The sequence below is a fragment of the Zingiber officinale genome, chromosome 8A (assembly GCF_018446385.1).
Source record: "Zingiber officinale cultivar Zhangliang chromosome 8A, Zo_v1.1, whole genome shotgun sequence".
Classification (NCBI taxonomy): Eukaryota; Viridiplantae; Streptophyta; class Magnoliopsida; order Zingiberales; family Zingiberaceae; genus Zingiber; species Zingiber officinale.
The window spans coordinates 98,866,996-98,883,055 of NC_056000.1; the positions used below are offsets into that span (position 1 = coordinate 98,866,996).

Genomic DNA, 16,060 nt, shown 5'->3' on the forward strand with positions numbered 1-16,060 from the left:
AGGACAGCACGGAAGAGAACCGACGAGCTAGATGCGTCCGAGGCATGAGGTGTTGCAGAAGAGTATGTTGGCGGACGAGAAGGAGGCACGCTGCACTTCCAAAGGACGAGAAGCCAGAGCAGAAGTTTACTCGAGAAGGCCGGAAGTTGGGTTCGGGTGAGCCCTATTTCAGATGGCCGAGATCACCCAAGTGAGCGGAGCCAGAGTAGAAGACTCAGACCAATACGAGCGGAGCCGGAGCGGAAGATCTAGACCCAAGCGAGCAGAGCTGGAGCAAGAACCCGACCAAAACAAGTTAACATGATGTTAACTTGGTCTGGACGCCCGGATCATAATTTCTATCCGGATCACGTCAAACGTGATCCATTGCGATGGGCATAAAACTTTATCCCTCTTCAAGCGCCTGTAACCCTTCCAGGCACCCCGACCAGGGCTATAAATACAACTCTGGTCCGAATGGTTCAGAACAAGGCTTGAAATCACTTGTATACGAATTTATTTAAATGTTCTACTACTTTGTGTGCTTTCAACGCTTGTAAGAGGCTTCTCCCCCTACGACGAAAGGAGAATTTGAGTAGTGCTTCAGAGTCTTAGATTAACAACTTTTCCGGTTGTAATCAAGTAAAAAATCGGTAGCCTTTTTCTTTTTATACAAGTGTGTTATTATTTCAAAAGATCAAGAACGGTTTTTTTTTGTTATTATTGTGTAGGCAATTCACCCTTTTTTATCGGCCGTACCGATCCTAACAAGTGGTATCAGAGCAAGCCCCGCTTCAGAAAGACTAACCGCCATCTGAAGCAAAAGAAATGACCGAATCCAGCATCTACCCGTTGAAATTTGAGGGAGACTTCGCAACTTGGAAGAAGTGCATGAAGGTATTCTTCAAAACTGGCTTCAAAATTCTCTTAAGTATAAAATACAGTTTCGTAGCACCTACGGATCAGCACAGAGCCGAGAAAGATGAATACACATGGACGAAGAAGGAGCAAGCCAACTAATGGAAAAGCAGAGTTCCATCTACTCAGCGTTCTTCCTCCCCAAGAGGTCAGCCGAATCGGAAGCTACGACTCCGCCAAAGATCTCTGGAAAAAATTCCTAGAGCTTCACGAAGATTTCTTGGAATCCAAACTGGCTAAACGGGACATCCTCCGAAGCCAACTGACAAACCTCCGAATGAACAAGGGAGAGAAGGTTGCCCAACTCCATGCAAGAATCAAAGATCTGATCACCCAGCTCAACAACCTCGGAGAAAAGGTAACAAATCGTGACTCCTTAAGGTACGCACTTAACTCCTTTCCGAGAACTTAAGAATGGTCAATCTTAGTAGATGCTTACTATATCTCTAAGGACCTTGAGGTGTGCACTCTTGAAAGCTTATTTTCAACTTTTTAACTTCACGAGTCTCGCTATATAGATTCTCAGGAAATAGAGAAATCAAATAACATTGCTCTAAAAGCCAAGAAGGATGAATCATACATTGACAACTCCTTCAACGACAATGAAACAATATATATGGTAAGGAAATTTAAGAAATTTTTTAAAACTAATAAGTTCAATCAAGTGCAGGCAAAGAAAAGAAGAGCAAGGAAGGTAAGATGCTATAACTGCAATGAAGAGGGCCACATTAAGGATGACTGCCCAAAACTGAAGAAGAAAAATAAGAAGGGGCCAATCACAACAAAGCATAAAATCCTGAAAATGATGTGGGACGAGTCTTCATCAGAGTCAGATCTAGATGAGTACGTTGGACTTGCACTGATGGCAAGCCACCAGGAGGAGAACGTAGATGAAGGGGGAGACTCCTCAGAAGAAAGTAGCAGCGAGAAGGAAGAAATAAACTTCAGAACAGATCTGGTAAGGGTATGTTTACTACCCCTAACCAGTTATATTCAGGTATTAAATTCATGACCAAATCCCTATGTAAACTAAAAACGAAAAATATTAATTTGAAAAAGGAAGTTTGGGAATTAAGAACAATCCTAGCTAAAACATGCCCCCTAGAAATGTATGATAAATTAAAAGATGATAATGAAAAATTGAAGGACCAAATTGAAAAATAAAAATCAAAATATCTCGAAAAACTATAGAAATCTAAATTGGCATCTTAAATATCATAAGGGTCAAATTAGAAGAATATCACAGAAGTATATTCCTAGAAAGTTTTTGATAAATCTAGTGGGAAGGAATCTATTTTGGGTTCCAAAATCATGCTTAAATTAAAATTATCTTTTAATGCATGATCTGTTTTAAGTTAAACCTAGGACTTTCAGAAAGAAAATTAAATATTTAAATTCTTTAAGAGGCTTTGTCTAGAAGTGGTTGATGCTCTAATAACTAAGAAGGCCTAGTGCCTCGCCAGATTCTGGAAGTCAATTACTGAATTGAATATTTAATTGATTTACTATGAAGCATTTAACTAATGTTTTAAATTGCTTATCAAAATTTCTATTAGAAAATTTTCTATGAATTAGTTATCAAAATGCAAGTTTTTTTGTGTGATTTTTTTTCCTAAAATTTAAATTTTTACCCTTGTTAAATCTTTTTAAACATTTAAAGTTTTTTTAAAACTTGTTAATAAAACTAGAGTTTTTAAAGCTTAACCTTTCATTTTTTTAGACTCTATATTTACCTTTTCTAAAGTCATTTTAACATTACCCTATTTTTAATGTGATCAAAAGGAGGAGTAATGAAAATTAAGTCTAGGGGGAGGGTAGTATTTTTAAAAAATTTTTACTTGCAAATTATTTTTAATTTTTTTTTACTTGCAATTTTTTTTTTCTTTTCAAAAAAATTATAATTGTTATTTTTGAGCTTTACCCTAACTTAACTTGATTTGCTCACATCATAAATAGGGAGATTGTTAGTACCCCAAGATAGTTTTGATGTGATCAATCAAATCAGGTTAAGTCTTGTTGGTATTTAACCCATGTGTCTAAGTGTGTATGAACTTATAAGCACAGGAAGTTGAGCGAAAGACGCAACTAGTAAGAAAGACAACATGGGAGAGAGCCGAGGGGCTCGGTGCGTCTGAGGGGCAAGGTGTTGCGGAAGAGTGCGTTGGCGGACGAGAAGGAGGCGCACAACGCTTCCGAGGGATGAAAAGTCGAAGCGAAAGTTTGCTCGAGAAGGCCGGAAGTTAGGTTCGGGTGAGCTCTATTCCGGATGGTCGAGATCACCCAAACGAGCGGAGTCGGAGCGGAAGAATCGGACTAATGCGAGTGGAGCCGGAGCGGAAGATCTGGACAGCGAGTGGAGCCGGAGCAAGAACCCAACCAAAACAAGTTAACATGATGTTAACTTGGTCCGGGTGCCCCGGATCATAACTTCTATCCGGATCGCGTCAAACGCGATCCGTTGCGATGGGGATAAAACTTATCCCCCTTCAGGCACCTGGAACCATTCCAGGCGCCCCAACCAGGGCTATAAATACAACTCTGGTCCGAATGGTTCAGAACAAGACTTGAAATCACTTGTATATGAGTTTCTTTAAGTGTTCTATTACTTTGTGTGCTTCCAACACTTGTAAGAGACTTCCGCTACGACGAAAGGAGAATTTGAGTAGTGTTTCAGAGTCTTGGATTAACAACCTTCCCGGTTGTAACCAAATAAAAAATCGATAGTCTTTTTCTTTTTAGTTTATCAATTCTTTTTATACAAGTGTGTTATTATTTCAAAAGATCGAGAAAGGTTTTTTTTCGTTATTATTGTGCAGGCAATTTACCCCCTCTTGCCTGCCGCACCGATCCTAACTGATAGCCCCTTAGGGCTGCTAAACCAAGGTCTAGCGATACCACCACTATACTTTCTCCTTGCCGGACAACTTAATGAGATGGAGAAATCTCTTACAATAGTTGTCTCTACAAGATTGAGAAAAATAAACATAAAGAGAAGAACACACAAAGAAAAGCTCTTTGAAAATCTGATCTCTCCTTCTAGCTTCATAGATGAATCTCAGGTGAAGGAGGAGGATTCTTCTCGGAGTTCTCTGTCTTTGAACGAAGGTATCTGAGGCTTTTATATGAATGCCCAAATTGAGCAAGTTTGCTTCATATTCTTTAATTATCAATCGGTTGCTTGCAAATCACCAATCTATTGCTTCCTATATTTGGTGTTAATTTGCCCGTTGAGCGATATTTAGAACTTTGGATATGTGATTGATGCCTGCTTAAAATTGAATATGTGTTGATTGATGCAAGTCTATGAGACAATGTGTAATAGCGTAGCGCAGTTGATTTCCAAAGGTTCCGTGTTCTCATAATTCCGACCAATCGACTGTTGCAATCGATAGTAAAAGCTACTATCAAACCACAAACTCAGGGTTTGGAGTATCAATTGAATATTATATTCCTATCAATCGATTGATGTTAAAAACCTCACACTTATTTGTGGTTTGACTCTCATGTATCAATTTGTCATGCCAATACCACAATCTGATTCATGGTTTATTAGGTCGTGACTTCTCCATCCTTGTATAGTAGTCAATTGATACTTAACAGTCAATCGAACCTTGTACTATTTCTCATCCATTCTAATGGACAAGTCCCACCTATCTTCTTTTACCCTCATCCCACATTTATTTTTTTATACCTTGTGCTAGCAAAACCTCATGCTTTCTAAACTGTCATGCCTAGAGGCTAGAGCCTTTTCATCTTTGGATATTCATCACCTAACATTCAATCACCTGATCTGTTAAGGCTTCCCTTTTGTCAAGAATTCGGCCTCCAGCCTTCGTGGATTTCATCACCTTGCATCCGGACTTCCTCTTTGCTAAGAATTCAGTTTTCGACCTTCTTAGACTTTATAATTTCTATCAAGTTGACTTTTCCTACACACTTGATAATCATGTAACAATACTTCACATGTTTGTCTTAACTTAAACGTTGTGCAGCATTGTCTTATTAGGAGGTCAATTTAATTAGTTTATTTCCCAATTTATGTGGTTTATTTCTTAATTTAATTTAGTTTTGTAGATGTAAGGATATTTTGTGTCGAACCAATTTGACATTAGAATCAAATTCTTTTGTGTTGGATAGTCTTGCTTCCCATGCACTACATTCTAATTACTCCTTGTTATTGTCTTGTTCCATTCAATTCTTAAGTGTTATTCGCTTGAAACCATTCCTAACCTACTCGCTACAACACCCACCACCTAACATTCACTTAAGCTACCTTCACCACTTGTGAACCCCGCTTCGTCTTCCTCATCATCCACACCCATTACTCTTTGTTTCTCCTTTCTTTTCTCACCATCTCCATTCACTACAAGCCATTTAAGCCACCAAAATACCTTCTTCATCCTCGCCACCACTAAAGCATTTTGCTTTGTGAGACACCGAAGGCCAACATGTTTGTATGCTCAGATTTACACTTGCATGCGTTAACTCCATCTACCTCCATCCCCATATAACTCAACTCGATTGTCGCCATTAGTTATGTCTCTCTCCCATTAAGGCCTTCATTAGAGGTGTTATTAGCTCTAGATTAGTTTTGCTACTATGCAGATGACCTCCACCAACTGCCACTAAGTTATTGCCTCCTAGTACTGGCTATATATTAAGCGGGTGACCATTGCTTGTTCCTTGTGTTGCAACAAACTTGCAAGCAACCCAACTATAGTCCTCTTCCCTCTACAATCATGCCTCTATTTGTGTCGATCAATCATGTTGGGTTCTTGACATACTATAGTCCTCTTCCCTCAACTATTAGAATCGTAAAATTAATTTATTGGACCTCACTTGTTAAAAACACTGAACAGAAGTTATTTAAGACCTATAGAAGTTTTAAATGAGCTTGAGCCACCCATGACCAAACCCAGCTTCACACGACATGGGCCGTGTCATGCTAGGCTTAGCCCTAGTGGGCTCAGCTGGGGTGACACCTACCAACACGTGCCAAGCATTGTGTAGTTTTGAGCCATGTTTTGCTAAGCACAAATCTCAGCATGGTGTGATATGCGATTGAGCCATGCCAATCATGGTTTAAAATTTTAAGTCATGTTAAAGTTTCGATTTATGACCAAAAGATATGATTTTGATATCGTGTCATGCTAATATAGTTTCGGTACTTTTTTTAAATATAAAATATAAAGGGCGGCTTGGTGCATGAAGTTCCTCTAATTTAGGGTCCTGGAGAAGGGTCAAATCACATTAGATCTATTATACACAATCTTATCCTGCATTTCAAGAGGTTGTTTTCGTAATTCAAATATGTGACCACAAGGTCTCACGACAACAATTTTATCGTTGCACAAGGCTCCTCCTCACTTTTTTAAATATTTAAATATAAAATATGTTAATTAAAAAAATTATAATATTTGATTACTATAAATACTTGTTATTAGGTTAAACTAATATTTTAAAAATTAGGATTGAATAAAAGTCAATTTATGATTAACTAATGTCTAGACATGACGATTAAGATCAAGTAGGTTTAAATGAAATGGAATTTAATTTTTTTATTCAGTTTAAGGAGGTCGGGAATAAGAAAAAAATTAATATATGGAGAAAGGAAAAAATAAAACTTTTCCTTATGTGTTAAAGGTGTTTAATGAGAAAAGGAATTAAAAAAAAATTAAAATAGGGGGAGGAGAATGAATTAAGAGGAGAATGAATTAATTATTAAAAAATAAAAATGAAAAGAAATTAATAGTTAAAAAATAAAGAAAATAAAAATTTAAAAAAACTTAGTCGTGGTCTTGCATGAGACCACCCCCGATGAGGCCTTTGCGTGACCGCGAGATCTCACACGATCGTGTCGATGTAGGTGTCGTGCCGATTGGCGGGCAGAACAATAAATTTCGCCGGTGTCGACAAGTAGGACACAAGATTTTAAACTATGACGCTAAAATATTTTTTCAACCAAATTATATTTTTTTAGTAACATTCAACAAACATAATTTTATTAACTTTGGATATTAGACATTCATAATAATATTATTTTAATAATAAATTCTAATGATTTTTTTATTATTTTTAATTAAAATTAAATGTTTTTAAAATTAATCATAGAACATGTCCAACACGACGTCAGAGCTGGATGATTTTGTTATATTCGTGCTAACATGGGCACAAAATGAATAAAACTAAATTAGGCTTGACAAGTGACATGACAACCTAAAAAAAAAAAGACAGCTCGGTACACGAGACTTACCCTGCTTTTTGCAAATTAGGGGAGGATTCATTGTATGCAGCCTTATCTTGCTTTTTGCAAGAGGCTGTTTCAGGATTTGAACCCGTGACCTTTTGGTCACAAAGCAACAACTTTACCATTACGCCAAAGCTCCCCTTCAAGCACTAGATCTTATTTTTCATAGTACTATCTTTATAATGCATTTTCTAAGTTCCATTTTGCATATATGCTTGAACTAAATCTAGTTTGGTTGCACTAGATCGTAAGTGTCAATAGGTTGTTTATAGAAGTTAGATCATTCTATATATTAATATTGTCCTTTATAGTTCATAATATATAACTTAAGGATAATAGACATCCACACTCATATTCCATAATCCTATGTCTAGATAGAATTAATTCACTTCCTTAAAGCCTATGCTCAATGTAAACCTAGACGTGCCAGGCAAAATACACTTAGTTTAGATGAAAAATTTATCTACAATACATTTCTTGATTGGCTAATTGAGATAAAAAAAAACTGATTGGTATAACAAGATTCCTACTCAATGAACACAATTTGGCAAATACAAACTCATTGGAGTTGCATAAAAGTTTTGCAAAGTGCTCAAGCTAATGTAAATTGAATTATTAAAATGAGAAGTAAATTCGTATGTTACTAAACACTTTTCCAATAAACTATACTTCAAATGAATAAATCTAAATTCTTCATACTTAGTGTCGTTGAATATGAATCCTACTAGCAATACTGCAGTGATATTAGGGAAATGTTTAGACCGACCCTTGTTCAATTCTTTAACAATCTTAAGCTAAAGATTCATTATACTAGGCCTTCTATAAAGCTATCAAAATTGAAGATTATTTTGAGCATAAGAAGTCCTATCATATAACAATGTAGGGGATACTACCCTATACTTAAAATAACATGTTTAGACATGCAAACTCAAGTTGAGTAATAAGTATATTATCTAAAAATTGCAACTACTTTAAAGACAACATCCAAAGCCCTTAAATCCAAATAAACTTTGGTTGATTCACATAACTTAATTCTAAATGTCTCTTGTGATAGCTAAAAAAATTATAAACTTTAACAAACTTTTTTATAGTCTCACCTCGTAATCATTTTCTCCAGATAAAGAACCATTAGTTGAGCCACAATATTTTACTTTAGAGAAATCCCTTGATAACTAACTTTAATGATTTGGGATTAGAAAATCCTCATATGACCAGAACTTAAAGATCCCATGATGACATGACCTTTGAAGAGCCTTTTTGTTAAAATGACCTCTTTGAAGAAGAATCATGTTGCTAACCATGACTTAGGTTCATAGAATATAACTTGTTCATACAACATTGAAATATCAAAAAGGAGTAGAATGGTGCAAGAAAAATAAAATAAGAATGCACCACATCTATTTAAAGATTACCAAATCAAAAGGAATAGATGTCATTTGGTGGTTATTTATTACTCTAAAGATTGTTGGCTGTAATGATTGGTTTTCTTGTCTACTACTTACTATGAAGGCTATATTTCTACTAAGATGGTATAAGATACATATGTAATGATAGAATCACAAATATGTTGAATACTGATTCTGGTAATAACATATTGATGCACCACATAGGTTAAAGGAGCATCATATTGATGCATTTTTTACCCATGCAATCAGATATTTACTCAAGTATTAATTCCACTATTCCTTACTGTGAGGAAATGTGAAGTTTATTTAACTTAGCAACCTGTTAAAAAAGTAGCTCAATCAATTTTCAAATGAGGGGAGTTGCCAATTTGTTGGGAAACACTTGAGCCTCCGTCTTTGCATGTTAACTTTGTCATATTTCACACTCCTTTGATTTTGTACTAGTGATATCATCTTCCCTACATTTCTTTTATTTAGAAAGGGTGATCAAAATAAAAAAGAATCAAGCCTTAGAATCCCAAGAACTAGGAGAAACAAAATACTTCTTTCTCACTCATTAGAAGGGACAACAAAGGAGAGGTAATTAAGAAACTATGATAAACAAAGTCGATGCAATTTTTCCTTATATTTGGAAACCATGACACCCAACAAAGATGCCTACAACTCCCATACAAATTTGAGGCCTCCTTTGTAGTGTAGAATAATGCAAATCAATAACTTTTGTCTGTTTGTAAAGATAGTTATGAGAGCCCTCAATCACTCACATCTGATAGATATTGAAGTAAAGAACAGTATAAAAATAGAGAATCCAAAATATGATGGATTATCTCATATTGAGCATATTTGTGGCATAGCCACTACAATCTTATAAATACATCATAGATAGTTTAATTGTCAGCATACATATGCATTAATTCTTAGCATGCATGCATGCATGTGCATTAGTTCTCAAAATTAACTTTTAGCACTCCCTCTTAATTTTGAATGATCTATCACTCTAAGTTTTTCACGCAAGTAGACAAACTTTTCGTTTGAAAGTGACTTTGTGAAGACATCTACTACTTGTTCTCCAGTCTTGCAAAATGCTAAGTCAATTTCTCTTTTGCTTGCTAACTCTTTAATGAAGTGATGTTGTAACTCGATGTGCTTTGTGGGACCTTGAAAAATAGGGTTATTAGTCATTGCAATGGCAAACATATTGTCACACAAGAGTATGGTTGGCTCAAATTGTTCTTGTTTCATATGTTGGTGCAGGAAGTACCAGATGATCAAACTTAAGTTTTGATTATGGCAAAAAGTTTAAAGTTAAGGTTTCTTGTTATCTAATAAGCTGAACTAAGTGTGGAGGAAAGTCCTAAGTGATCATAGGCAAAGAAAAGTCCTTGTTGAGGCTAGGTAGGTGGAAAGTCCTAGTTGCGGTTAGGCAACGAAGTCTTGGCGGGTTGAGAATGTTGGGTGAAATCCTGGGGTTGAGGACATTAGGTGAAAGTCCTGGGGGTCGTGGACACCAAACAAAAGACTGGACGAGTCGGGGATCATATGTCTAGCATGAAGTCCTGATGTCTCGGACGCTGAGCAAAAATCCAAATGGTTTGGAGGACTGGGAGTAGGTGAGGACTCATTCTCCGAAGAGGGAACAATAGACGTCGGTCCGACCTAGAATTTCAGCGAAACTCAAAATCAGGATCGGACAGTCCGAAGGTTGTCAAAACTTATTATTCTTTATATATTATTGCCTGAACTAACCTTGTTTTGCAAAAACAAGGATCTAGCAAAAAGTTGGTTCGGGCGCCCGAAGTTGCTGTAGGTGCCCGGGCAAGTTTTACATAGGGAGCGCCTCGGCAAGTACTTGGCTAGGCACCCAAGTGGTCCCGGCGCTTGGAGTTGCTCCAGGCGCTTGGATGACCAAAATCTCATCGACACGTTGAGTTGAAGCGCGACGACTGGCTGACTCAAATCAGTGGTCAGGCACCCGGGAGGGGATCTAGGTGCCCAGATGGGGCTATTAAAGGAGACTTCGACTAGCAACTTCAAAACATCAATTGAAACATCTTCCGCTCATGCGCGTTGCTTTGAAAAAGTCTCTACGACGCACAAAAGCTGCTCCGACGACAACTACACTAAAGATTTCTTTCTGCATAGTCGATATTTCTTATTGTTCAAATTACTTGTAATCATTTGAAATTATACTTGTATTCTTCGATTGATTAGTGATTGCCCAACGAAAGCACTCTCACGTGCGGGCAAGTAGGAGTCGCCACATGCTCCGAACCAAGTAAATCTTGGCTTGTTAGCGTTGTCTATTTTTTTTTCTTTATTCTGTTGCCATTTGTCTCTCTAAGAGTTTTAAATGAATGTGAAAAAGCCATGAACGTTATTCACTCTCCCTCTAGTGCTTTCAATCCTACAATTGGTATCAATGCTTTGAATTGGTGAAACCACCATTTGAGCAAAAAATGTTTGTATTTTTTCACTAGTGAATATATAATTTGACCAAGGGTTGATCCAAACAGGACTTGATGTTTGGAAGAGGAAAGTCTAGTCAGCACTAGATGATTAACAAGGATAAGTTCTAATGGAAGGATAGGCAAGTGAGAAGTTTTTTGAGTGACTAGTCTTAAGTGGAAGTTAGGCAAGTGGAAGTCCTGATGAGTGAACTCGGGCCCTAGTGAGTGAAGCTAGGTAGTGGAAGTCATGATGAGCGAATTCGAGCCCTAGTGAGTGAAGTTAGGTGATGGAAATCTTAGTGAGTGAAGCTAGACAATGGAAGTCCTAGTGAGTAAAGCTGGGCAACCCTAGAAGGAGGTAACCCTAGGTAATGACAAGTCTTGGAGGAGTGAACTCTAAGCATGTGTGATTGATCGGTTTCTGGTCGACCACGCGGAGTTAACCGGACCAACGAATCCTGAAATCTATTAACATTGTTTTATTTTACTATTTTATCTATTGTGCTAACTCAGTGTTGCAGGTAAGTCTTAGTAGATCGGCTTAGTCAGATACTAAGTAAGACTAAAGAAAATCTAAACAGGTCTGGAGGACCAGATGTTTGGTAGATAAGTGGAGGTAAGTCATTGGAGGAGAGTGACTTAGTGATGACATGTCCCGGTTGAGGGGACAGTAGGCATCAGTCCCATTAAAGTTCATTTCGGAAATCTAAATTGAGACCTTGACTAGTTCCTGGTCTTGGAAGGGCAGAAACTAATTATTATTGCTTATTATTATTGTGTTAACTTTGTTTTGCAGGTTAAATATTTTTTGTTGCACTAACACATTTTGTAGGGCAAAAGGACCACAAAATGCTTTGGGTGAATAGTACCTAAGGCGCCTTCAGGAGTTTGGAAGACGTCTTGAGCACTGTTCATGGAAGACGCCTTTGGTCGGATAAGACAAAGACGTCGATCATAAGAAGTCAGTTTTTAAGGGATAGAAGTTGACATTGAAGACGCTTTCCATCCCTTATAAAAGAGTATTTTGACTAAGGCTTTCAACGCATCTCTTCTACAAGCTTCTACGCGCCCGTTTGACATACCAACTGCTCCGGCTTCTTGCTGTTGTTCTGCTACGACATTTCTGCGTCTGACTATCGCTGAGAAGCTATCCAACACCGAGCCTGATCCGATCATCTTCGAAAGTGTTGGGTAACAAAGTTCAATTTTGTACTTAATTATTGCAAAAGGAAAAGTGTAGCGTGTTACACTTGTTCCTATTATTTTTTTACTCGATCCCCTCTTCCAGTGGTTTCGGAAGAGGTTATTTGAAACACCCTAAGTTTTTTTTTTTTATGCATCATATAACATTCCAATGAATAAGAAAATTGTTTGTTATTGATAATCTAGTCATACATCCTAGGAATTTAAATTGAAAGCAAATTCACTCTCTCTAAATCATAAATGCTGTTTATTTATTCTTTATGCGGAAATCAGTGAGTCCTCGGGAGTGTACTGTCCAGTCCAGTCTGGTCAAGGGTCTAAGCCTCCAACGTCGTTTGTTTCTTCACCTGCCACACAAACCCAAAACCCAGTGAGTTAACTCAGCACCTCCAAACCAATGTAGCACAATCTTCTTATCTAGTTGCATGCATCAATAAATCTACTTTTTCTTGGATTTGTTGTCTAACATACAAGCAAACAGGCATATAAGCATTTTTTTTTCATAAAACATTATACTATGAGTATCATCAATATTACTTTGTGTATCCATTGTGTGTTACATTATAAACATTTTCCTTTAGCATTCATCGTATATCACACTTAGGTGGAGGCGCATTAGTCATCCTTTATTCGTTTGATCAATCTGTTTAACCATGGTACCAGGTGGCGGGGAGTCAGCAACACTCGTCACTGGGCCGTGGCCAAATATGGAAATCCGATATTGGGGTCCCTCTGGGGCCTTGTCCCATAAACGGGGTCCCTCTGGGGCCTTGGCCCTTCCGGAAATTTCCATTAATCTTCATCATCATAGTTTTTTTTTTTATTATTACATAAGCAAGATTACTATATATCACAATCAACTACTTAAGCAAATATATAGTGACTACACGTGGTCATAGTTTGATCAATACCAGACTTCGCAACCTACATCCATAGTAGTTATGCCTATCCCCATAAGAAGGGCTACTTAAAATCCACAAAATTCCTGAACAACTTGTACATTTCAAGACAGTAAGGAATATCAGGCACTAACAAAAATTCGAACAAAGTCATAGCAGGTATTCTGTTTTGAAGGTCAACTAATAACTGATTTGCAGTGTCATCCTCATAGTTCTATCAATATCAGATTTCCCTACATTCTTGCCAGTCTCTATGGTTGAATCTATTAGTTGGAGCTTACTGCACGCTACTGATACTTTATTTAGATCTAAGGTATTTAGTTCATGCAAATTCGAGGAGTACATGCGGCAAAAGAAATATCTTAACACTCAAGGGAGATAGAACATGCACACCTGACGTTATAGTCATGCAAGATTATTACCATGCCTATATTATGAAGCTAGGGTCACTCAATAGTTTTACGTGCATGTGGGAAAGCAAAGCAAGTTCCACTTAATTCTATGGTCATGAATTTCTGGTACAGAACAAAACAAGATTTAATTAATGCCATGGTCATGCAAAAATACTAGTTACGAGTATGTGGAAAAACAAAGCAAAGTTCCCTTAATTCTGTGGTCATGAAATTTCTGGTACAGAACAAGACAAGAATTAAATAATGCCATGGTCTTGCAAAAAAAAAATACTAGTTGAAACAAAAAGAAAAATCAATCCCTCAACACGTCACCTACTCCCTTTCCCCTCAACACTACTTGGGGAAAACGAAAACTTCACCAGAGATCGATACAAATCCTTTATCCTCCACCCAATCAACCAATAACCGCAACCACCAAGAACCTCTGCTGGCCAACTGAACCAAAGCATTCATCCTTACCTCCTGCAGATAGCCTAAGGAACCCTCAAAACTTGCTGCGTTTATGGGTTAAAAGGCTGGAAAAAAAAATGCTGGGAAGCCATTGTGAAAACAGAGGAAAGCAAGAAGAAAAACAGACTCTAACGAGTGGAAAGAAGAAAGGAGTCTAAGAGGTGCCTTGTTTTCGGAGACCCGGTGTTGGCGCAGGTGGTGACGACGAACAATGGTGAGACGCCCCCTTTCCCTTCCTTCCTTCGAGACCTCCCTCCTCTTCCTTTTCTTCCGCCGAAACCCCTCTTCTTTTTTTTCTCTCTTCACTGCCGACCCCTTATAAGAACCAAATCCTTAGGGTTTGGCCCATTCTTTACCAATTGGGCTAAGCCCAAGTGTTCATTAATTGGTTATTAGCAATTTAGCTCCCTTTAAGTAAAACAAAGAGTTTATTTCTATGTTCCCCTTGGATTTCTCTCTTTTTTTTAAAAAAGATTGGACTTTACAAACCATCTCCCCCTTAATTGAATTTTGTCCTCGAAATTTTAAACTTACCAATTAACTCCGGGTAGCGGATCCTCATGTCAGTTTCTGTCTCCCAAGTGGCCTCTTCGTCAGCATGGTTCAACCATTTGACCTTGACCATCCTGACCGTCCGGTTCCATAGCTTCCTCTCTTGCCGGTCCAGTATCTGTATAGGTCTCTCCTCATAGGACAGATCTGGGGTAAGCTGCAGCGGTTCAAAATTCAGCACATGGGAGGGATTCGACATGTACTTGCGCAACATTGAGACATGGAACACATTATGCACTCCTGCAAGATTAGGTGGCAAGGCCACCCGATATGCGAATGTTCCCACCCTATCTAGGATCTCGAAGGGTCCAATGAATCTCGGGATGAGTTTACCTCTCTTGCCAAATCTCATAACACCTTTCATCGGTGCTATTTTCACAAACACATGATCACCAACGGTAAATTCCAGGTCCCTTCTCCTCTTATCAGCATAGCTCTTTTACCGACTTTGGGCAGTCTTCATTCTCTCTCTAATCCTGGCTACTAGGTCTGTTGTATGCCTCACGATTTCTGGTCCCACCTCTGCCCTCTCTCCCACTTCATCCCAATGGATAGGGGATCTACACCTCCTTCCATAAAGTGCCTCATAAGGAGCCATGCCTATAGATGACTGATAACTGTTGTTATAAGTGAACTCCACAAGCGGCAGCTTTGATTCCCAACCCCCCTGGAAATCGATCACACATGCTCGCAGCAAGTCTTCTAAAATTTATATCACCCTCTCTGATTGACCATCTGTTTGGGGATGAAATGCTGTACTAAACAATAGTTTAGTCCCCATGGCCGAATGCAAACTTTTCCAGAAAGCCGAGGTGAACCTCGGATCTCTATCCGATACTATAGAAACGGGAATCCCATGCAATCTGACAATCTCTCGAACGTATAACTCTGCATACTGAGTCATGGAGAAGGTGGTTTTTACTGGTAGAAAATGTGTTGACTTAGTGAGTCGATTGACTATCACCCATATGGCATTAAAGCCTTTCACCGTCTTCGGTAGACCCACTACAAAATCCATGGTGATATTCTCCCACTTCCACTCAGGAATTGGAAGTGGCTTAAGCATCCCCGCTGGCCTCTGATGTTCTGCTTTGACTTGTTGACAAGTTAAGCATTCCGATACAAAACGTGCAATGCCACGCTTCATACCTGGCCACCAATAAAGTAATTGTAGGTCCTTATACATCTTTGTACTCCCGGGATGCACAGAATGTGGAGTGTTATGAGCTTCTGTCAGGATCTCAACTCTAAGTGAGTCAACACCGGGAACCCAGAGTCGACCTCAGTATTTGACAATACCATCTTCGACTGAATATAAACCCAAACCCTTAGATTCATCCTTCCGTTTCCACTTCTGTAGTTGCCTATCAATAACTTGCCCCGTCCGAATTTTGTCCCTCAGAGTAGGTTGTACGATTAAAGTGGTTAAGTTGGGAGCCTGGTCCCTAATATAGATCTCGAGGTTAAATTCTTGAATTTCCGTCTGGAGGGGTTTCTGTATCGATAGCTGTGCGATGACTGCTGTTTTCCTACTCAAGGCATCAGC

General features: G+C 38.3%; 1 protein-coding gene and 1 long non-coding RNA gene across 2 annotated transcripts in view; one reads left to right on the forward strand and one right to left on the reverse strand.

Moving 5' to 3' along the window:
• Window positions 1-16,060, forward strand: part of LOC122009871 (sodium/hydrogen exchanger 2-like) — a 94,588-nt gene that overhangs the window by 46,449 nt on the left and 32,079 nt on the right. The window lies entirely within an intron of this gene.
• LOC122009874 lies at window positions 12,353-15,434 on the reverse strand. The gene is made up of 2 exons (XR_006119680.1): window positions 13,825-15,434; window positions 12,353-12,547 (listed from the first exon to the last, which is right to left on the reverse strand). It is a non-coding gene; the product is annotated as an uncharacterized LOC122009874 (long non-coding RNA).